At 35.9% G+C, this 25,494-nt stretch overlaps 1 long non-coding RNA gene across 1 annotated transcript; it reads left to right on the plus strand.

Annotated features, from left to right (window-relative positions):
- The first annotated feature begins 1,181 nt into the window (after positions 1-1,181).
- LOC128312123 (uncharacterized) lies at positions 1,182-21,724 on the plus strand. Its single transcript, XR_008291012.1, has 3 exons — positions 1,182-1,383; positions 4,052-4,126; positions 21,517-21,724. It is a non-coding gene; the product is annotated as an uncharacterized LOC128312123 (long non-coding RNA).
- The last annotated feature ends 3,770 nt before the right edge of the window (positions 21,725-25,494 follow it).

Here is a 25,494-nt window from a genome sequence, read left to right on the forward strand (position 1 = left end):
GTTTTCATCATTTCTTCTTCCTCCACCCTACAATGTGCTTGGAAAAGTATCCTGTGAAAGTAACTCATTTCCTCTGAAAGGCAAAGTCCTATTGAAAAGTCTGAAATATTCTGATTAATATATACATCAGAGAATGAGCCTTGCTTCTTGTATGGTTTCTTCCAAAAAAAGGTGGAGGGGGGGGTGGTTCAGTTAGTATTGCCAGACTTGGCAAACAAAAATACAGGATGCCCAATTAAATTTCAGATAAACAACAAATAATTTTTTACTGTAAGTATGCCCTATGCAATATCTGGGAATCCTATTTTTAATATTTCATTGAATATAAAAATGTGAAATCAGGTCTTAACAGATTTTCCTCTTGGTTTTTTTTTTTTTTGGTTTTGTTTTGTTTTGGTTTGGTTTTTTGTTTTTTGGTTTTTTTTGCTTTTTGCGGATTTGGAGGTGGGTGATTAGGTTTGAGGCAATTACCCCTTTTTTGTGATTGGAAAGGTCTTCCTTTCTCACTCCTCAAGGAAAATCTCAGTGCCTCTTAAATCTCTCTCAGCATTTGTTGTACATACTGCTCCCCTCGTTTTCGATTATACAGTGTTTTGTGTTGTGTTTAAATGTGTTTATAAAGCCTCCCCCATGATGCTGTGAGCTTCTCCAAGAGAGAGAATCCGTGTCAGGTAGCTTCCTCCCTCCCAGAGGCCGCAGGCGCCTTTCTAGCCTCTCCCTCCAGGTGGGTCAGGTGGGTCCGGAGGCACAGTGGAGGGCTCCACTTTCGCCGCTGACCCAGAGCCGGAAGCTCTAGGCCAGGGCCCTCGTCGGAGCGGACCGAAAGGGAAAGGAGAGAGCCAGGAGGGCTTTTCGATCCCTGCAGCCCAGCACTGCGAAGGGTGGAGGGCCTAGGCAGGCCCTTCCCCGAGGCCTGCACTGGAGGCCTGCATAGCCGCGAGGGCCCAAGAGGCCTGGAGGCCCGTCGCTGGGCCCGGGGTCAGGGAGGCCGGGGAGCGGCGCGGGGGGCCGGCCGCTGCGGGCCCGGTGTCGGGGCGGCCGGGGAGCCCGGCTCCGGGGCGGGACGCGCCCAGGCCCTTCCCCGCCCGGCCGCGCCGCTCGGCTCCTCGCTCCAGCCGGGCGGTTCTTCCCCTCATTTGTTGCATTGTTTGCATTAATATGAATATCTTGTTCTGTTTGTTTTGTCTCCTGGGAGCCAATAAAGCTGTGAGTTTTTTCTTTACACCAAATGCAGCTCTACGGGCGATCAATCAATGGGTAGTCTTCGGATAATCTGTGATAGTGAGAAATCTAATAAAGCTAGCGACTAAAAAAGGAAAACAATCTATTTTCCTCTTAGGTGAACTACGTCAGGATGGGTGTGTTCCACTTCTGCTGCTTGAGGTGGGTTTACCTCTTGTTCTTGTTTTGTTTTGTTGCTGTTTTTTAAGCAAATGGATAAAAATGTCAAGGCGGGAGGGGAGCGTGTGGAGAAGAGGGGTGTTTAGGGGCCTCATAACGTTTTTCTCATGATTGGTGGGTTCTTGCAAGAAGAGGAAGGAAGGGACTTTCTAATGTCCCAGAAAAGCTGCGAGAGGTGTAGGATTCTATGAAGACGCACTTTGGCGACGAGGGCCTTCCTCTGTGTTCCAAGCAGACAGGAAGTGTAAATCAATAACGAAGTAAACCAAGGACTCATAATAAATCAAGGCATGATTAGTGGCCCTCGCCCCCGTCACGTGTTCCCTCCTGCTAGACCCGAAGCTTCCCAAATGCATTTTGGGAAGTGCCCTCAGCCGTCCTGCGCACCGCAGTAAAGACGAGGAAGATCTTCTGCCTCGGCGGCTGCAGTTCGCCTCCCAGCACAATGCAACCTAAATCATTCATAAACAGATCAAAATAACAATCTGAATTATCTAACATTAACAGCTGAACTGAAGAGCCCAAGATTACGTGATGAATTGTTAAATTGCAGTAGCATTGTTTTGGATTGCTAATTAAAAAAAATAAGCAAACCCCATGACTCTAGATATGACAACTGAAAATACCCACAAATTATTTAATAAATGAAGCGTCTAACAACTTTAACACTTCCTGGTCGCCTTGTTAATAAATGTAATTTGAGGTAGATTTTTAAAATCTTCAATCTAAACAGTGAATTCATTACGCGCCATTCAGATCTCTGGATGCCTATGGACTTCTTGGAATTAGGTGTTAAATAGACAAAAGTGAACCAAACTGCCTTTAAAAGCACAGCATGACCATGTAATTCTTTTTCCAGTTTGTGGTAAAAAATGATGAAACTTCTTTCCAAGTAGCTATCACCCAGATTTAGTGTGAAAAGTAGTGTAATTGTAATTCACGCCATCAGGGTCTATGGCTGATAGACGATCAGCTGTTCTGTAGTGGGGAGAGGCTTTCTTTTCAAATAGGAAAGCTGCCAAGTGCTCTGCGATACCTCCAGCAAGCTTATCGGATTGAGTTCAGAGCCAAAACAGCAGCTGCACACATATGCAAATTGGCAATTAATAGTATAACATTCTGTAAAAAAAAAAAAATGTTTAAAAAAATTTTAAAGAAAATAGAAAGAAGCTACCTGAACATTAACCTCCACTGTAACTGGGACTTCTAGGATGAATGACTAAGGATTAATTACCCTCTGGAGAGGACTTGCTCTTTATTACCTTCTCTCCTGCAGATCAAGTCTTTGTTGTCTTGCTGAGTTTTGTCTGTTTCATGGAACACAGCAATGGACTCTACAGGAAGAAGTTTAAAAATAACTAAAAAGCCCTTATAGTTTGATTCCAGAAAAGGGGGAAAATTAAGTCCTCTCCATTGATCATTCTTTCTTATACACAGAGATCACAAAGCAAGAGCTCTAGCATGCTCGGGGCAAAAACATTTTGTTCTGGATGTCATCATCTCCTTCCACTACAGCCTGCAGTAGGAACAAGCTTCACATCCTGGGGGTGCTGCCTGTCTCTGTCTTGATTTCTGTTTGTCTCTTCCTCCCATTGACAGGAATGCCGTTTGTAGGCTTCAAGCAGCAGTAGCAGAAATCTAGCAAGATTTATGATTTACGTTGCCCAGCGTGTATAAACACAACGCACTCAAATGATGAAAGAAAAAAAATCATATGAATTTGTTAAATGTCTTGACATCCTGGCCCCACCCCAGTTCTCACACACACGAGTACACTGTTTTCTCTGATAAGGTCATGTAATAGCTATGGCTGGACTTAGGTGGACAACCTGAGGCCCTAAGAAGGGCCTGGCATTTTCACAGCAGGTCTTCTTCACCAATGCTTGGAGTCTTCCTCTCCCTCTAGCCTAGGGAGGGTGGGGTGATTAGCAAATGTTTCAGATAATCTGTGAATTCTTAATAGTCATATCTCCATGGTTGAAGAGCTGCCTACTTCTGGGATGTGGCAGGTTTCAGAAACCTTGGTGTTGGGGTTTTTACAGATATTTCCAAGTTCCAGGAGTTTGAAATTTGGGTGAGGATCCTGATTGCCTTCAATGTGTGAAAGTGAAAGAGGTTTTATTTTGCTTTATTTTTCTGGATGTTTTGGGGTGAGATTGTATTGGTCCTGGCTGTAACATAGACCATCGATAGAGAGTTGTGACCGTTACCTCTGCCTTTTTCTCCTTTTATCACCAACACTTCTGACGTTATTACTTTCAGTTTTATTGCAAATCAAGTGTGCCTTTATTTTAAAAATATTCGTTTTCCTACACCCATAGGGAAACCGCTGTTATAATCTGAGATAAATTTGGGATTAACATCCCACTTGAAAGCAGTACTTTCATTGCCAACATGGGCTTTGAAGCTTGAAGATCAAAATTTTAATAGAAAATTCACCCACATACAATTTAAATGTATTTGTTCATATTTCTTGGAAAAGAAAATTTTTGATAGCTATCTATTAAGCATCCAATCCCATGTTAAGTTCAAAAAATTTTGAGCTCCTAATAAGGACAAAATTTTTTTCCATTAGTGATTGACTCTGGACCAGTAGGTTGTACTTTCTAAATATTTATGATTAACTGAACTTTTTTTTGTCTGATTCCAGTAGGGGTATCCTATGTGTTGAAGATTTGAGGTACAGGAGAAAAACTGTCAAGCCTGTATTCTGTTCATAAGCAAGGTATTATTTTTCTTGACTTGTGATCCAATTTGAATGCATTGTTAGGCTTTTCTGTTTTCTTATGACTGAATGAAAAGTGATTTAAAATGACATAGTGAGTCAACTGAAAAGTTGCTTTTGAATAAAACAGAAAAATGGGAACGCCAACTTTCCTTCTCTATAACTTCATTAACATGGTTGTATAGACATTTGCATGCAAAATGTAGTTAACAAAAATTACACAGAAGTAAATTTAGTCCTTTAGTGCCTACCTCTATGGTAAAATCAGACCATTTGGCATAGTTTGAAGTCTTCCAAGAAGCCTGGTTTCCACCTGGAAAATAAATTACTAAATTTGAATGTGTTACTTATACTATGGTGAGTTGTCTATCTGTTAACATTTTATTTTAGTGCATATACTAGAAGTTCTATTTAGGTTTTTTTCTAAAATTGTCATCTGTCAAGGTAGAGAATTATAATAATATAATTATATCCAAGGAAGGTGTTCTGACTTTAGATTATTTTGATGCTGTTATAAATATGATGCATTTTTCAAAATTCAGAAAGTCACAAGTTTATATGTTTCATTGTCAGATTTTGAGATTAACTTAGATTAACTATAACACTTATAACATAGTTTATTTTCTTGGTATTTATTGATGCATAGATAATGTTTACATAGGGGTTCATTGTAACATATATACACTATTGGAATATTTAGCTGTACTTACTTTGCTCCATCTTTAAATGGAAGTTCATTTAAAAAATTCGTCTCAAAAATTTCTAATATAGCATATTTATCAAATCATTGTTTTAGTCTCAATTCAGGATATCCTACTGTTTTAGTCATAAACAGTTTGTGGTGTTATAAGAACCGTTTTGATTCATGAAAGATTCTGTGTCATATGACACAAAGTATCATAATGAGGTGATTGGTGAGATGTCATGGACAGTGAAGACAACACTGGATTAATATATCTAGAGAGAAACTATGTTTTGGAATGCTGTCGGCTTCCACAGTGGGAGCAGGTGAAGATGTGGGACCATGGCTCAGTAAAAACTCATTACCACAGCTAGCAATCAGGGGAAACAATGTGTCTTATTAAAATGTGTTTGTAGGGTTTTCTTCATCTGAAAGGGGAGCACATTAATCTCCTAAAGGAGGCAGTATTTCTTTCTGAAGTGTATATTTTCTGAGTTGAGTAAATAGCCAGAACACGGGTATACTCTCAAGACCAAAGACTTCACGATTCAGGCCAGTGTACCCAACTATGTCTAAATCCTCTACCACTTTCATCATAATTATAATTCTTATGTTTGTCAATTTTAAAATTCTGAAGTTCTTTGTGAATCCAGGTGAAAATATAATAGATACCATCTTCTGTGGGATTGAAACGAAGAAAAACTTTATTCATATAAAGATGCTATATTTGAGCCGTATGACATTAATATATTTTATCTTAGCGCAGGGCATTTGTTTTGGAGAAGTTTTTGGGAGGACTCAGGACAGCTTCTGTATATTAAACTGAATGAGGGGACTTTACTTAAAATGGTACAAGAGTAATAATTTTAGAAAATCATGCCTCTAGGACATTTACTTGCCCATTGGTTTAATAGTCTAAGCAGTGATGGTGATTGTGACGGTCATTATTAACTTTATCCACTGATGAGGAAAATGAGGCTAAGTTTAAGTCACAGAGCTGGTAACGGATGAGCCCCTAGGGCTGTGGGACTCTAGCCCTTGCTCTTATGCAAGGTACTAACATTCTGGTGTCTGAAGGATAGACACATGGGAGGTTAGGATACCACCTCTCTCCTCTTAAAATTCCATTTTTGCTTTTCTAAATCCAAAAGACTCAATGAAGTAGTCCAAAAATTTAGCAGTGTAATTGAGGTCCATTTGATTAGGAAGACTCTATATGACTAGAAACAGGATTGCTTTGGCACAGGCATAAAGACTCAGGCGATCTACACATCCATCTTCAAATTTAGCAATTCGAAGCAGTTAGCTACACGGACAGTTTTGTATGCATTGCTAAATGCAGACACAAAAACTGCATTTGCAAAAAGAGGAAACCCAGTTAAACTAGGTTGCAAATTTGGCCCTAATTTAGCGTAGCATTTGTGATACATATAGGTTAGAGTGACATTTATATAATGGTGTGAAATATGAGAAACTTCCAATGCTAGACACAAAGACTTTTTAAAATTGCTTTTGCCTACTTTGGTTAGTTTAAGAAACAGGAGGAAGAATTTGGTTTTTCAAGTGATGGGAAGCCTTTAAGGATGTTGGAACACTGTTCAGTCCCCTGGGGTTCTGCCTGCTGTACAATTTTAAATGTCTTTTAGCTAAAAAATTGGCCAACAAGGGAAACATAGAGATGAAATCTCTTTTTCCTTATCTGGGAAGTGAGAAGCATAGGTGGCTAACATAATCCAATTGTGACTGTCAAATGAATGGTCAGCTTTGGGGGTCAGACAGCCATAATCATTCCCCCTATCTAATAGGACTATTTAACTGGAATCGCTACTTGTAAACTAGAATTTACTTCAGAGGTTTTGTCCTTATGCTCAGTTGTAGACATAGGCTTCAGCTTAAGAAATATAGCCAGAAATGAGACTAGATATATACACAATGATTTATAGAAGTGCTGCAGTCATGGTACCTGAAACTATTTCCATTTCTCCAGGGAAGACCACTGGAGGGCAGTATTTTCTCCTTTGGGAATAGCACCTGGTTTCAGATGGAAACTGCACAGATAAATTAAAAAGGCATCTGGCTCATGGAAACAGAGTTGCACTTCTCATTCAGGCTGTGCTTAGAGCTTACCCCTCTATGTCATTCAGGTTGCTGCTTATCATACTGCTGGCGGAATTAGTCAGACCTAAAATCAGATCCTAAAATAATACTATGTGTAATATTTGCTACTTGGGAGTCTTTTAAAGGTTTGTATTAATTAACCGTTTGAGGAGTGTGCAAAGTGTGTTCTATGAATTTAAATAGCAAATGAAAGGATACATGAGCAAGAATGGGTAGTTTTAACTAGCTGCTTTGTGCTTCACAATTTTAATATTAAGTTTACATTAATTTTTTTCTTTTCAAATGTTATTTTTGAGAGAGAGAGTGTGGGTGCATGCAGGGGAGGGGCAGAGAGAATGGAAGACAGAGAACCCCACGCCTGCTCTGTGCTCTGAGCGCAGAACCCCAGCGCAGAGCTCAGTGCAGGGCTCCAACTCATAAACCATGAGATCATGACTTGAGGTGAAATCCAGCAGGGCCCCTAATTTTATTTTTAATACAATATGTATACATATATTTATCACCAAATCAACAAATTAGCATATTCCAGAAAGAAGAAATGAAGAATTTTCCCTAGAGTTTATTTTGCCATATTCTGTGGTATGATTTGTTCCCTAGGGAAAGTATATGGAAAAATATTTACAAATTTTTTATTAAAAAAATGATCTGGGGGCCCCTGGGTGGCTCCGTCGGTTAAGGCTTTGACTTTGGCTCAGGTCATGATCTCATGGTTTGTGAGTTTAAGCCCTGCTTGGGGCTCTGTGCTGACAGCTCAGAGCCTACAGCCTGCTTCAGATTCTGTGTGTCTCTCTCTCTCTCTCTCTCTCTCTCTCTCTCTCTCTCTCTGCCCCTCCCCCACTTGTGCACGTGCTCTCTCTCTCTCTCTGTCTCTCAAAAATAAATTTTTTAAAAATGTAAAAAAAAAATCTGTTGCTAAGTATCAAATTTTAAAATTATGCTTTTTTGTGTTCCCATTAATTAAAAAATGAGGTTAGATTACATAACAAAATTTAGGGAGAAGCCATTTAATCTTTATTTAAAGGCATATAATGCTAATTGAATTCTTTTAATTATGATAGTTGTTTGTTTCACTTAAAAATAAAAATATAACATATATAAACTGTGATTTTGTCTAACAAAGATCACGATTTTTTGCAAAATCAACCTCTAATGTTATTCTCATGATTTACTTGATATATTTTTTCAATAAAATGCCAACAAGCTGACCTGGGCTTATGCTTAAACAAAGTGACCCAAAGCAACAAGTCACTTGAGAAAAAACATAAATTTCAATGTCTGCATCATAAACATTTGTTTAAAGTATTTTATTTTTATAACATTATTGCTGATTATAAAGCTAATAAATGTTCTTTAAAATTATGGAAATAATATATAATAATATATTATATATATTATATATAATACATAATAATTAAATAAATAATAATATAATAAACATCATCCATAGTCCAACCAGTTAGAGATAGTCACTGTTAATATTTTTTTTTAATATTTATTTATTTTCAGAGGGAGAGAGCACGTGCAGGGGAGTAGCAGAAGGAGAGGGAGAGAGAAAACCCCAAGCAGTCTCTGTGCTATTAGCACAGATCCCCACATGGGGCTGGATTCCACAACCATGAGATCATGACCTGAGTTGAAATCAAGAGTTGGGCACTTAACCAACTGAGCCACCCAGGCACCCAGTCACTGTTAATGTTTTAATGTATATTGTTACAGCACATTTTTCTGTGTACTAATACATATTAAAAATAATTAGAAGGGTGCCTGGGTGGGTCAGTTGGTTGAGCATCTGACTTCAGCTCAGTCATGATCTCACAGTTTGTGAGTTCAAGCCCCACATAGGGCTCTTTGCTGTCGGTTCGGAACCCTCTTTGGATCCTTGGTCTCCCTCTCTCTGCCCCTCCCCTGCTCACACTCTCTCTCTCTCTCAAAAATAAAAAAACACTTAAAAAATAATTAGAATACATGGCATCTTATTTGTGAGCTACCCTTTTCATTTAGAATATATCACAAATATTTCCTCATGTCATTAAATGTTTGTCATCAACATTATTTTGGATGACTATATAGTACACCATAGTTTAACAAATCCTTTAACACTATCTGGTGGTTTCTAATTTTCCTACATTATAAACAACACTAAGATGAACATCTCTGTAGACAAAATTTGCATACATCTATAATGATATCCTCCATACAAATTCCCAAAAGGGGAATTTCAGCTCAGAAAATTTCTTTATGAGCTTTAATACATAAGGACAAAGTGTCTTTCAAAATGGAAGGATATGAAGGTGTTCATTTGTCCATTCTACACCAACACTAAATGTTGCCAGGTTTTAATCTACTCTGATGTTTAAAAAACAATTCTGTTCTTCTAGTTGTTATTTTGGCTTAAAATTTTTAATGTATTTCATATGTTTATTTGCCACTTATGTTGTTTCAGAGTGGCTTCCTTTTTTCTCTACATCATCCATTTTTTCTATTGAGATGTTTTTATTTTTTAATTAATTTATGACATTTTTTATATAATAGTGATAGTAACACTGTGCCATACATTATAGAGTATTTTTCCAAGGTAATATGATATTTTATCTTGACTTTCTCATTTTTAAAAATTTTTTTAAGTGAACTCTACACGTAACATGGGGCTCAAACTCATGACCCAGAGATCGAGAGTCACATGCTCCACCGACTGAGCCAGCCAGGCACGCCAACATTTTCATTTTTAAATGACCAGTTTCTCAAATGTTTTCATTAAAACTTCTACCCCTGCTTATACATTTAAAAAATACTTTTTATGAAGATCAGATATTCACTTATATTTCCTCCTACATATTTGACAACTTTGGTTTATTTTTATTTTTTGTTTTCATTTCATGCATTTAATGTTTTAAGCAATCTGCAGTTTATTTCAGCTTATCATGTGAGGCGAGGATTTGATCTTTTCTTTCCAGTTGTTCAGCAATTGTCCCTGAATATTTATTGAATGCTATACTTCTTTCCTATTGATGTAAAAAGACTTTTGAATCAAGCCAAAAGACTTTACATTCCAGAGTTCACTCCTGTGATTAACTTCTGCCCCTCTGATTTCTCTATTCTTCCACCTTAATCACGATATATTAATTATACATTCTTACATCCGATGTTGCAAATCTCTCTTTAGTAGTTTTTCCCCCCCAAGGTCATCTTTGTCATTCTTGAGTACTTATTCTTTGTATGTTTCAGAATTACTTTATCAAGTTAAAAAATTCACTTGAGAACATATGTTTTGCTATGGAAAAATGCCCAAGATATATTAAGTGGAAAAATCAAGTCGTAGAACAGTATGTATGATATTATCTCTCCTATAATTAAAAAAGTCAGAAAAAAAAGCTAGAAATGTGTGTGCATGCCCCTGTATATGTGAGCATGTGCCTTATAGACACATGAAAACTTACTGAAGGAATAAAGAAGAAAAATTGTTAACAACGGTTACCTTTGGAGAGTGGGAATGGACATTGTGGGGAAGAGGGACTTCTCCTTTTTACTATAAAGTAGCCTTTTAGGCAGATTGGATTTAAAAACTCACCTGAAATTCTAAACAGAATTGGATTCAATTTATAAATGAATTGGGATACCTCTTTATAATACTGTAATTTTCCCGTATGGGAACAGTTTATAAAAATTTTTGTGTTCCTAATAAAGATTTTTAATTGTTCTCAGATGGGTCTTACACAAGCTGTGCAGTTTTTTATACCTAGATTTTAACTATCTATAAATATGTGAATTATATATCTATATCTATATATGGATATACAGAAATATAAAGACATACAACATCATAAATATATATATTGCATAACTGCTATTGTTTGTAAAGTTAATTTGTCTCATTGAAGACTATTTCCTAGTTGTTTTTTTTCCTTTAAAAAATTGATTTTTTAGTTTTCTTGACTTTAACTTCAACAATAATCCTAAAATAATTGGTCAGCTCAAGTTGGTCAATTTAAGTTCAGGCTAAAATTATTGGCTTATGTAGAAAAATACTCTAATTTTACCCAATGTAATTGTTTTTATTTATATGCTTCTTTTTGGAATCATGTAAATATGCCTTAAGAAAGTAGCAATTATGAGGAATATTCTGAAATATAAATGACTGTAGAAGACAATACCTGTCATTTTTTGAAAAGAAATGCAAAGGAGTAATGAACAAAAATAATTATTAGTATAGACAGGATTTCCATGAATAATTTATGAGGACCTAGACAAGGAAGAAATAATAGATATGACCTATTTTGAATCCTGTGGACTTGTTTCCATATTTGTAGTAGAAGATACTGCTATTTTAAATGTTCTTTTCAAAAAGGAAAGTGTTTTATTGCTCTTATTCCTGACTATAAATATGTAATATTCTCATTGTAAAAAGCATTCAAATATTATAGAAAAAAAGGACTTCCTTATATGAAGTTCAACCACAACCCTATCATTCAGAAAAAAAAAATACTGTTAATAGTATTTTGCCTATTCTTCAAGAATTAATTTTTTTGTTATTTCTTTATTTATTTATTTAGTTTATTTATTTTGAGAGAGAGTATGAGCAGGGGAGAGGTAGAGAGAGGGGGAGGGACAGAATCTCAAGGAGGCCCAATGCGGGGCTTGATCTCATAACTGTGAGATGATGACGTGAGCCGAAATCCAACTGAACTACCCAAATGCCCCTGTATTTCACATATTTATAAAATGAGACCATACTATGCATACTGTTTAATGGCTTTCTTTTTCTTTTAGTGGGTAATCGGTACTGTCTTTTAATTTTCATAAATGCAGATCTTCATACTTCTTAATGGCTACCATTAAAATGTTTATTTTTATGATGTTTCACAATTTGATCAGTCTTCCAAGTTCTTTTAGGTACTTTCCAGTATTTTACAATGAATATTCTAAAACATCTTTTCACATTTGACACATACTTTCCTTAAGAAATGCAAATGCTGGAGCAACAAGTTTGAATAATTTTAAGACTTTGTATACATACAACCAAACTGGCCCCCCAAAACTCCATAGTGACTTTTCTCTCAAACCTTTCCAGTATTGAGCATTGACATTATTTCTTAAATCTGTAATCTGACAGGTGACAAATGGTATTTCACTGTTTTTTTAATTTCCAGAACTTGATTACCAAGGTTTTTTGTGTTTTTGCATGTTTATGGTCTATTGTTATTTCCATATTTGTGAGTTAGCTATTCTATCCTTTCCAGTTTTTCTTCTGGATTATATATCTTGTTGTTATTGACCTGAAAATGGCTCTTTAAGGATTAAGAATGTTAATCCTTTGTTTGTTATATCCATATATTGCAGTGTATCTTTGGTCTTCTTACCTTGTTTGTGTCATTTACCATACAAATTTTTATGTGATCAGATTTGCAAATTATCACTTAATTTAATATCTTTGGCATCATTCTTAGACATTCTCTATGACAAGATTACTAAGAAAAGATCCTCATATGTTTTATGCTAACTATATTTATGTTTTCTTATTTTGCATTTATATCTTTAACTTATCTAGATTTTCTTTTCTAACACAAAATAGAGATCTAACCATATTTTTTCCACACCATTAATGTTACCACACCATTTTTGAGCAATCCATAATTTTCCCTAAGTTCTTAGATATGTTGTAATCTAGTTCCAGACTTTATTTTTATCTTCTATTTCACTTATCTGTATTAGCATGATCTGTATTAGTGAGATTCTGAGAATATTGTTCAGGGTTTACGGCAATAGTGCTGTGTAACAAAGACTCCCCCAAATCTCAATGGATTACAGCAACAAACCTTTTTTATTCTTCTTCTTTCTCATGGGTATCGGGGTCAACTGTGACATTGCTGGGTTCTGCTAGATATAAATGGACTTAACTCCAGGCTCCAGGTCAGGCTTATGAATGTTCCACAGGCCTCTTTTGTTTTCAGTAACAATAGCTCCTTAAAACATACTCTTCTTACAATAAGTGGCAGGAATTCAAGAGGGCTGGCAACATTTTGGCCATACTTCCTAAATCTCAACTCAGCACATTCTCTTTTCCATCCACATTCCGTTGCTCTGGCCATGCCCTAGGTGAATGGCAAAGGAAAGTATATTGCCTTGCCAGGAAAAGCATGTTAAAACGATGAAAACTTATAAACAAATAATACGATCTACCTCACTGAACCAGTTATTTTTTTAAAGCCTCAGGTTTTTAATGATTAAATATAATTGTAAAGATTCAATAATATAAATAATAAATGTAAAACACCTGGCATCTAGTAATTCAATAAATGTGTATTTGCTTCCTTACCATATACGACAGATTTACAACCTACTTTAATATGTGAAAGGACAGATTAGCTCCTACCCCATCACTCTTTCTTCACATCATTTTTCTAACTATACCGTTTTTTTCCAGGTAAATAAACAAACTTTTGATTCCATCACATATGTTCATCTCATTAATAGCTGAAAAAAAAAATCTTCTCAGTCATGCTACTTTTAGAATGATGAGCAAGTTGTTTCAAGGCCTTACCAAAAAGGGATTGAGGGATTACTTGTAAGACCCATAATAATCAATGTTTTTTTCTGTGTATTCAAAAAAGTCAAAACAATACTGCACTAGTTTTCAAATGATATTAAATCAACTGAGGTGCTTGGTATCTTGAAAAAAATAAACTATAATTCAATTTAGGATAATAATCATATTTTTTAAAACTATGCTCAAAAGAAATAAATACAAGGCACATTCATAATTATTCAGTGCAATATAGGATCGTAATTAGTGTCAGGGCAAAAGGACAGAAGAAAAAGACTTTAAGATCTACAAAGTACAATCTACAAAGTACAAATAGTTAATGATATGGGAGAACACAAGCATAATTTTTATGATTTCCTAAATATTCTTAAACAGACAAGGGACAATTTCTCCTCTGTATCATACATATGTTAATTTGCTTGAAAATCACTCCCAGTTTAGGATCACATTTTTAAAGGATGTGAAGAAATTGATGCGAGTTCAAAGAACAGGAAAATAGCTAAAGAGATCTAATTTAGGTCCTCAATTGGGGGAAAGCTAAAGGAATTTGTATTATTTAGTTGTAAAAGGATAAAGTGTGACTTGACTAGTATTCAAATGTAGAATTTATTGTCAGAGAAAAGATACTGAGCAAGGGACCTCTTTGTCTAAATAAGAACAGAAATTTTCATTAAAACAGTTTGATGTGACTTTTTTTGTTTTTTTAAAGATTTTATTTCTAAGTAACCTCTAAACCCAACATGGGGCTTGAACTTGAGATCAAGAGTCTCATGCTCCACTGACTGAGCCAGCCAGGCACCCCTGATGTGACGTTTATAAGGAAGCATTGATTGTTAGGTCACAGAAACACTAGAGATAAGTAAATATAGAAATCAAATTTCTATATGTAGAAAGAGAATTTTTTTTTAACTAAGAGAATAGACAATTATCAGTTGGCTAAAACTGTCATTTGAAGGTCAGTGACAGACCAGATGAACCCTTCCAACAGTGTTAGCCTATGAGTTTGTCTCAAGATGTGTAACACATTAATCTGTATTATTCATTAATAAATTAACTCAAATATTTATTGTGTAGTTTAATCATAGCAATATATTGACATATTTATATGCATTTTGAACATGAACCAAAATAGCATAGTTGCCTAATTGACTCTTATTTCTTCCTAATAAATAGCAATAGATATATTAGAAATGCATTTGGTTAGTTATGCTCTGTGGATCATTTTAGGCTATTATTCACATGCATCCAACAAAATGTTGCCAAAACTATACCCATTTATTCTTGATTATAACAGAAGTTCAGAGTTTAAACTGTATTTTTAAGTGATACTTTAAGGCTTAATTTTAGAGTCGGATATTTCAGGTTGTCCTCCAAAGACCCAGGTTTTAGAACTAAAATGCCCTTTTAAATGTTATTTGTTAGTGCTGTAAACTGATTTCTCAAAGAGGGCATCTTTAATGCATTTAAAAAGGGGTCTGTAACATAAAAACCAAGAAATTCTCAGTAAAAGGGCAATTGGGAGGAGCTGAGACATCCTTTGCTTTCAGTCTTATGAGGCACTGGCTGTTTCTTGTGTGTGTGTGTGTGTGTGTGTGTGTGTGTGTGTGTGTGTGTGAGATGAGAATTTTTAAGAAAGAGTAAATGTCAGCTTTCAAAAATATAATGCAAACCTGTCAATTAATTTAGATCTAGTCACAAGAAATGTGTTTTGGTAGAAAGCAAGAATGAGGTATGGTGATTTTGTTTTTATTTAATCACCTGCCAATGGTTCTGAGAAATGTGTGTGTGTGTGTGTGTGTGTGTGTGTGTGTGTGTGGAAAACACATTAGTTTATTCCCAGATCTCAGCTCAGTGGAGGAAACTTTGGGTAAGAAAGCAGTGCATTTGCATATTATAAATAGGTCAGTTAATTCTGCCCAATTTTTTTATAAATATTCTTTTTGAACTGCTAATATGATTAGCCCTGATTGCCTTTTGAACCAAGTGAAGGCCTATTCTCACTTTTTGATGGCTTACTCATCATTATGTGGTTAAATAGCCTTTGTTGCTTGAAAGCTTCCCACGGGTTCCACTTTTTTAAATTGCATTATTCCAACTATTGATAATTTCATGTTTGTATTATTAATAGACTGTCAAAGCATATTGATGTCTGCATTAGTTTTGAAAATCCTTTAATGTTTTCTTTGCATTGGGTCTAGAGAGATCAAACCATTTGGAGAAGAGTGTGATCAAAAGTGATAGCCCTGCTCTCTTGGTGATGGAATCACCAATGCATGCACATATATGCACAGGTTGCAAATTAAATAGATAGGATGTCTACTTCAGTTTCAAAAATCAATTTATTTTTATTTATTTTTATAACTTTTTAAATGTTTATTTATTTTTGAGAGAGAGAGAGAGTGAGCAGCAGAGGGGCAGAGAGAGAGGGAGACACAGAATCTGAAACAGGCTCCAAGCTCTGAGCTGTCAGCACAGAGCCCGACACGGGGCTTGAACTCACGAACCACGAGATCATGACCTGAGCTGAAGTCAGACACTTACCCGACTGAGCCACCCAGGTGCCCCTAAAATCAATTTAGTTTTATATTATTTTGTCTTTTATTCATTTATTCCTTTTTTTTGTAAAACAAAAGGAAAATTGCATCCTAAGACTCTGCTATCAGGACTATGCTCTTAAGGATGAGAATAGTGTTTATTCTGCCTTGTAGCTGACCGACTGTCCCACCACCAAACAACACCTGAGGCATGACCACACTCCATACTGTTTCTCAGTTTGGTGGTATCCAAACTGGCCCTTTGGTAGGTTCTTTGAACTTGGACACAACTTTGCTGTTTTTAAAGCTACAGTTTAAAAGTAGTTAGCTGGCATTTTCATTCCTTGTAGTTGGCAATTTGGTAGTGTTCATCAAAATTTAATACATACACATTTGGCCCAGTGATTCCAGTTTTTAAACCTATCCCATAAAGTACTCAAACATACAGAGGTTGGTATACAAAGCCACTCACTGCATTATTGCTTTCAACAGAAATATTTGAAAGTAATTAAATGCTCATCATTGGCAGATAGTTACATAAATTGAGGTACATCAATACTATACAGCAGTTTTGACAGAAGGAGGTAGGTGTATGCATTAGTACATGGAAAGATCTCCAAGATGTATTGTTGAGAGTTAAAAAAAAAACTCTCCAAATAATTTATGTGATGTAAATGAATGAGAACATATTCTAAAATGATAGGCACAACACTTTCTTTTTATTTTTTTTTAATGTTCATTTTTTTAAATTTATTTTTGAGAGAGAGAGAGACAGAGCACAAGCACGGGAGGAGCAGAGAGAGAGGGAGACACAGAATCCGAAGCAGGCTCCAGGCTCTGAACTGTCAGCACAGAGCCTGACGCGGGGCTCGAACTCACAAACTGTGAGATCATGACCTGAGCCGAAGCCAGGAGCTCAACTGACTGAACCACCCAGGCGCCCCAGAACAGTTTTAATATTATTTACCTTTAGAATACAGAGGTACACTGATAAAATCATGTGTTTGAAGGTTCTGACATGGGCTTTTATACTCTAATGTATTGGTATTGTGTTTTAATTTTTAACAACAGCATGCATTTATGAATGAGATAATTAAATAAACCTGTGAGTTTTTTAAACAATACTATTTTATGCAGAGAAACTTTTCCCTGGTAAATAATTGTTAAAGTATAAGTTTAAACATTTATAATTATTCTCCACATCTCCGTCTTTTCTGCCGTTCCTCTCTTCACACACTCTACCCATTACAAAGCTACAAAAAGCCAAAACCTCTTTAAAAACAGAAAAAAAGAAATAAAGATATGCCTAGATAATGCCTCATTTAGATTATATCCATCTCTTTGTTCAGTGGCAAAAAACCAAATTTCTATTTAACCTGGTGAATACCATTCATACACATGGTATTAAGAGCACCAGAACCTGGCATGTTGGTCCCTCTTGGTAAATTTCCAGGGATCTTCAGCTGATCATTTCTACCAAAAGTTAAAGACAGAACAGTTCTTAAATGCTTTTGAATCAGTAGATACATCCTGTTAGCATTTTATCTGATTGTCTTATATTGAATAATATCAGACTGGTGTTAATGTTTTTCTTTAAGTACAGGTTACATTGCTTTAATCCTACTAGGTATTAATATTTATTAATGTATGTTCTGTTGTGATAATGTGTGTTCTATTGCCTAGTTGTCTACCTCACACATGACATTATTGATGGTTGAGACTAAGTCTTGTCTATGCCTTTGTAAACGAAAGAGGGGTGCCTGGCTGGCTCAGTCAGTAGAACATGTGACTTTTGATCTTGGGGTCCTGAGTTTGAGCCCCATGTTGGGGGTAGAGTTTAATTTTTAAAAAAAGCTTTTTAGGGGTACTTGGGTGGCTCAGTCAGCTGAGTATCTGACTCTTTATTTGGCTCAGGTTATGATCCCAGGGTCATGGGATCGAGGACCAAGTCAAGGCCTGCATCTGGCTCCACACTCAGCAAGGAGCCCGCTTAAAATTCTTTCTTCCTTCTCTCTGTCTCTCTCTCTTCCTCTCCCTCTCTCTCTCCCTCACTCACACATGCTCTCGCTCTCTCTTTCAAATAGATAGATGGATAGATTAAAAAAATAAATAAAAAAATAAAAATAAGTAGAAAAGCACTACTTAGCTCTTGTCACTTCTTACTCTCTACTTTTACATATACTTGTATACAATCTAACATGTGGTTATAAAATTATTTCCTGTTCTGTGTTATCATATGAGAAATATTTTTATTTATTTATTTAGTGAGAGAGGGAGACAATCTTTTTTTTTTCTTTAATTTTGTTTTTAACATTTATTTTTTGGAGACAGAGAAAGAGCGTGAACAGGGGAGGGTCAGAGAGAGAGGGAGACCCAGAATCTGAAGCAGGCTCCAGGCTCCGAGCTCCGAGCTGTCAGCACAGAGCTGTCAGCACAGAGCTGTCAGCACAGAGCCCGACACTGGGCTTGAACTCACAAACCATGAGATCATTACCTGAGTCGAGGTCAGACACTCAACCGACTGAGCCACCCAGGCGCCCTGAGAGAGAGACAATCTTAAGCAGACTCCACACTCAGCATGGAGCCAAACATAGGGTTCAATCTCCATCCTGAGATCATGACCTGAGATTGTGACCGGAGCTAAAATCAAGAGTTGAACTTAATTGACTGAGGGACCTAAGTGCCTCAAGATATATTTTAAATAATGAATAGGGAGGAAAATGCTCATGTATGAGAAGTTGCTTTCAAAAAAAGGTAAATTTTTTAAATGTTACAAATGTTTAAACTTACTTTCTCTATGTAAACTCTCACTTAGATTTCCCTACAGGTTTTGATCTCCATTTTTCAAAACTGAATATCTAAACCATGTCTTTCATTATTTCCTCTGAAGCCTAACTTAATCTGAACAGATGTCATTCTTGAAAAGAGGAAAACAATTTTTTAAGTTTGTTTTGAGAGAGGGAGAGCACACATGTGAGTGAGTGGGGGAGGGGCCGAGAGAGAAGGAGACAGAGAATCCCAGGCGGTCTCCACGCTGTCAGCACAGAGCCCAACCTTGGTTTTGATCCCACAAACCATAAGAATGTGACCTGAGCTGAAATCGAGAATCAGATTCTTAACCTACTGAGCCACCCAGGTGCCCCCAAAAAGAGGAACATTTTTAAAGATTGAGGCCTGAGGTTGTCAATTGTCTCATTTAATGCCATTTTGAGCTAACTTATAACATAAGACGATTAAGAAGAAAATTTGGGCATCACCTGCCTCATTATCCTCCACAGAATCTGATCTGGTCAGTACAACTAATGACAAAATAATCCGTTCCTAAAACATATTGGTACTTTCTAAGTGAAAAAGCATTAATCTAATAAGATGAAACAAAATCTAATGACAGTCAACTCTTTCTGCTCTTTTCAAATCCAGAAGTAGCCACCATTTTCCCCAAGAAAGGAAGATTTGTAACTAAACAAGTAGAAAACAAAACTAGTTTCATATATTTTTCTATTATAGTGTTGCAAGGAAAAAAGAGGCAGGTAAAACTTTAAAGCAGAAAAATACAGCAAGAAATAATGTTTTTTGTTTGTTTTTAATCATTTATATTATTTTCTTTATTCTTTAAATATGCTTCCCTCTTCCTTCTAAAAGAGTTGTATTTCTAAAAAAAAAAAAAAATGAGGTTAGAGAGGGAGGGAGCCAAAGCATAAGAGACTCTTAAAAACTGAGAACAAACTGAGGGTTGATGGAGGGTAGGAGGGAGGGGTGGGCGATGGGTATTGAGGAGGGCACCTTTTGGGATGAGCACTGGGTGTTGTATGGAAACCAACTTGACAATAAATTTCATATTTAAAAAAAAATAATAAAAAAATAAAAGAGTTGTATTTCTAAAGTCAATGGAAAATGAAGACATTGTTGCATACCAAGTAATAGAAGATGCATTAATGCTTGGTCAAAATGTAGAAAATTTTGAGGTCTTAACAGTTGTTCAGGATTTTGGCCTCTCCTTACATTCTATTTTTTCATCTTTCACCACCTCCATTTTTAATCGGTACTATCATCATTACTAAGACCAGCAGATCTTAGTAATGATGTAGTGGGAGCTACAACTTTCACTTAAATATAGTTCAATTTTTAAATAGCTGATGGTCTAGGAGGAGAGACGAGAAAAGCTTGAAATGAGCTCACTTAAAATTAGCTAATATGGGTATTCAGTTACTCATGTTATGTATTTGTAGGTTTGCTTATTATATAATATTTATATGCATTCCTTGAATATATTGTTGCCTGTGAATACAGTCACATGTAGGGGACAAAGTGGTTAATTGCTTATATTAATGAGAGAAGGCTTCTAAGAGAAGGGGACTCCACAAATCTCAACATATGGAGGGCTGATAATTCCACATTTGTAATCAGCTTTAAGATTATAATGGACCAAAGGACTGTCTGAACTTTTTACTCTAGAAATTGCAATCCTGTCACAGGAATAATTGCTGTCTGTGGGACAACTAAATATACATTTATATTTATATTATTATGCACAATTATTATTGGCCTCTCTGCCTGAAGATGAAAAACTTCGTGTCTTTGAGATTTGTTTCATACTGAGTACTGATGAATTGGAAATAATTGAATATATGAAGAAAATGTTCTTCCTGTTTTCCATTTTTGTACATAGAACAACAAACACACACAGTTTGATGACCAATTTTTATTTAGAACTATTTTTCACACAAATCTAAAGAATACACATTGAAAGAAATGTCTGTGTTGTCAGCAGGAATGGAAAATTTAAATTACTTTACTAGAAATATAAATAGTCCTCGTGTAACTTTCACTCAAAAGAGCCAAAAAGCAAGATAAGTGTATCCCATATACTGAAATCACCCATTTATTTTTCTAACATCGATAATTTTAGTAAGATTATATTTTTTAAAAGTTAACAGACTGAAAGTATTGTATTTACCAGTATCTGCATGAAGGTATAAATGAGACTATAAAACTAATTTTATCTATTTATTTGCTAGCCTATGTTTCAATAGGAATTGTGCTTTAATAAATCCACTTCTAATGATCTTTTTCTTGACCTTGTTGGCATGAGTTGAGATACCATTTCTGAGATTTTTTTGTACTGAGTGAGGATACTTCCATAAAACTTCAAAATCCAGATACTCTTGAAGATCTCATCTAGCACAACTTCCATTAAAGATATATTTCCTACCTGTAACTAAAGGGCAAATACCAATTGTTGTTCAACAGCAAAATGGGGAGAGTATTCTGAGTTACTTCTCAAGCTTGGTCCATTTCTCTTTAGAGTGCACCGAACAATTAAATAATTTTCCCCCTATTTTCTTGGTTAAATGGACTTTTAATGGTAAAACAAGCCCCCTAAATGGTTTTCCTTTGAAATGAGAAGTACTATAGAGACATTGGGTTATTTTACCCAACATTTTTTGACATTAACAACACATGGTTCTGTTCTGAACTAGACTGTTAACATGCCTTTCATGGTCTAACTTTGTAGGTTCTGAAGAACGAAACTTTCACTTCTTTCCCCGGAAGACAATTCTCCCGTGTAGTCCCTCTAATTATTTAAGGTAGGTCCTCATTTCTTTAAAATAGCTGAGTTATTCAAGTTTGAAAAGCAGCGACTGCGTCAGCAGCCTGACTTAAACTGACAAAAGCAAGGAAATTCTGGATCCATAATTCACCTTCCACCCCTCGACCTCACAAACCGCCATATTAGCGTGATCACACCAAAATACCAGCTTGTGTTTACAGTTTCAGTCCTCCTGATGGCGGACGGGCGCGTGTACACGAGCTCTCGCTCTGTGTGCACTGAATAGGATCACGATCCGGAGAGCTGAAAATGTAAACACAAGCTGGTATTATGGTGTGACTGGCGGTCTGTGGTTCTTTGTTTGAATACTTTAAAAATGGGCACCCTGGCAAGAACAAAAGAGGCAGAAAGCAGAACTGCTCTTAAATGGCTTCTCTCATCTTTGTCCCCCTTCAGGTAGACCCAGAATAACTCACCCACTTGATGGGCGTCCCTCGCAACAATTTGTTTTTGCTTAGTTGGCTACACTTCAACCCAACAGTTTTGTTTTCAAATGCAGGCCGTTAATACTTTGCCTTTGGTAAAATTAAATTATTTTCTGAATGTTTACAAGTACTGTCCTTCTCTAGTTATTACTTGAATCAAAATCGTCCACGTGGCAAATTCATTGCAATGTTTGATGTGTGTAAGCGAGAACCTGAATGCCTCATGTGGCCTTGTTAGATTATTTGCCAATTACCAATAGTTCCTTTACCTCAAATGAGGTTGGCATCAATATAACCCTATTAGACAACATATCTACCTGCTGTTCCTGCTTGTGCTATTTTAGTCATTGATTCTGAAATGCAGAGGTTGACCTCAAGAGAAATGTTAAAGGTAAAAAACCTAAAATTATAGGCTCTATGGTAGCATAACCTCTAGTTGCATAGTTGGATCTTTAGTTTTCTCTGAAGTCTTTTGTCATTTTTTCATCTTAACACTAAATACGTTCAGTTGTTGGCTCACCACTGTGAACTTTGCTTCCGAAATAGATTTACTTGTAGGATGAATACATGATTCTGTCATTTCAGGAAGAAAATTAAGACACATAAAGAAGGAAAGTTGAAAAAAAAATTATTTCCTAGAAAATGTCAGCCTACATAGCTCATGGTATGCTTGACTTCATGATAAAGTACATTGCCTTGTTTTTCAAAAACAGAATTTTCCCTTCAGAATTAGGTATATCATCACTACCAAAAGTCAGTAACTAAAGGAACAGTGGGGTAGTTGGCATATCCCTTTTCTTAAATAGAAATTACAAATTGATTTTACACCTACTGAGGCAGCCATTCGCCACCGTAAACTTACTTCTGACAACTGTTTCTCTTAGAATCCAATAAATAATTGAAAAACAAAAGTGGTTTTCTCAATACAATTGAAAAGCAGCTAATGTAAAGACATAAACACAAACAACTCATGGTTGTAGACAGTTTTGATGTAGACTGCAGTACTTAATAAAGGAATAGGAGGGGCCTTAGCTTGGGATTTTTAATGAAATGTCACTCAAATGGGAGCAAGTGATTTCAGAAGTGTTGTCAGTCACTTTAGACTGAAAAAAAATAACAAGAAACAGCTTTTAGGATATCAAATAATTTGCACTAAAATGCTGTACTGTAGCACCTCGCCTTTGAATAGGCCAATAATTTGCCTTGTTTGTTTAAAACATATCGGACTTGGTCACTTCACAAAACTGCGCAACTTGACTTACTTTTGCCGTCTTGTATCTCGATTATCTCTCTCCGTGTGAGATCCCTCACCAAGACAGCTTGCAAGCATTTCACAAATTGTAATAAAAGAACCACCTACATGTACGTCAATACCAACAGATCTGGATCATCTTATTTTCACCTGATATATGTTCAGTCTCAATTGAAAACTAAATTATGGAATGAATATTTACTGGAAGAGTGAGTTTGGCCTTATCTTACATACACATTTTGAGAACAAGTGAATGAAGCTATTTTGGAGATTGAATATCTATGGTAATATTTTCAGCGATACAAATAGTTAATGTACAAAGAATTGACATTTTCACAGGTTTTATCCCCAATATCATATAAATTCATATCTTGTGTGCCATATTTCATATTCTGGAGGGAAAGCTTCCATGCTGCAGTATTCCATAGCTTTAAACTTTAGCTTTTAGTTTTAAAGATTTTTTTTAAACTCTTCATTTCAAATACATGATTGTAATTTTACAGAAAGTTCAAAACATCTTTGAGCTTGCAAACATCCTTATTACTTCTCATAATTCACTTCAACTCATCCACTTTCTAATGCCATCACTTCTTATCTCCCTTATCCTGTTAGTGTCTGTTGGCAGCAAATACAGATAAACAAATGTAGCCTTTTAGATGAGAAGGCCTATGGCAAATTTACCTTCTGGAAACCAGCTAAGAAAAGTCAAGTGGGACTCAGGAAGCTGCAACAATGGCCCAATCCTACATTTTTAACAACAAAGGCGAAAAAAACCCAAAACAGATGGCTAGAGGTGGATGGTAGTGGGATGATTGCACAGTGTGAATGTCCTTAATCCCACTGAACTGTACACTTCAAATGGTTAAAATGGTAAATTTTATGTTACCTATTTGTTACCACAATAGAAACGCAGAGGTTAAGATGAACTTGAGTGAGAAATTAGGGACTGACTCTAAGAATGTACTTGGCCCACAAAAAAGCAATTCTATACAGAACGGATGCAGACACATCTGAGAGATGAAGCAGAAAAACTAAACTTTTTTCCCAGTTCATTGGAGCACACACTTCCGAATTCTTTGCTCTTGGAGTTTATGCAAACACAGATTATCATGTAAAGTGGCCAAAAGGGAATATTAAAGCAAGACAAAGTTTATTACATATCTTTTAGTCTCTCCTCTATATTTTCCCAACTGGCTATCTTTTTTTCTGGGTTGTTATTTTTTTTTAAAGCCCAGGCACATGAGCATATAATTGTCTGCGTAACTATTTATAAAAATGAAAAGGAATAAAGTAAAAAGAAGTGAAAAATAACACTGCCTTAAATACTAATGAATTTTAAGTAGTTGGATTTTTAAAAAGTAAACTCTAAGTCATACTGTAGGGCCTACTTTCCTACTTTTTAATAGCTTTCTAAAAAAACTCAAACCTTGAAGTGCATGCAATTAGAAACATGCAACAGTGAGGCTAGGCTTAGTCACAGTACTATTTCAATGCAAGCTGCTTCTATTTTTGGTGTCCTACAGAGAAATAGAATTAGAATGTTCTAACCTCTGCTCATTCTGTAGGTGAGAGTATAAAGCTGACTGCTTTAAAAATTGGGGAGGGAGAGTCCTTTCTAGCTAATTTTTTTCTCATGTTTTATGTATTAGGTGATTATTTTACTATGATGTGGACAATTAGGGACAAACAGTTAATTTTGTATACATAATTAACTCCCAACTCTCTTGGACAGACTGCCATGAAGGTGGCCTATCTAGGAGCACTAGGACATGGTTTCTGCCTCATATTCATAGTATCCTGCTGGTTTTGTGCTTTAGCCGAATGGTTTTTAAGGCTTCTCCACAATCTAAAACAGAGCAGTGTTACATAAATTTATAGAATCTTAGGGTTGGATGAATTTTAACTTCATCAAGTTCAAGCACCTATCTGATGCTTTAATCTCTTCAAGTACTTACACAGAGTTAGAGTTAATAATTCTAGTGATGGTAATGCTTACTTCTGCTGGAGCATATATAATTGAGAACAGGAGAACTAATAAACTAGGAATAAATTACTATTTATGCATCTGCACAATATCTATAAGACTGAGGATTCAATGAAATAACCTATTTGGTCATGCCTAGCACAGTGTTAGAAATATAATACATACTAAACAATAGTCATATTTAAATTCATTTATATCACACTCATTACATCACCTAGTTT

Source organism: Acinonyx jubatus, chromosome C1 (assembly GCF_027475565.1).
Source record: "Acinonyx jubatus isolate Ajub_Pintada_27869175 chromosome C1, VMU_Ajub_asm_v1.0, whole genome shotgun sequence".
Lineage (NCBI taxonomy): Eukaryota > Metazoa > Chordata > Mammalia > Carnivora > Felidae > Acinonyx > Acinonyx jubatus.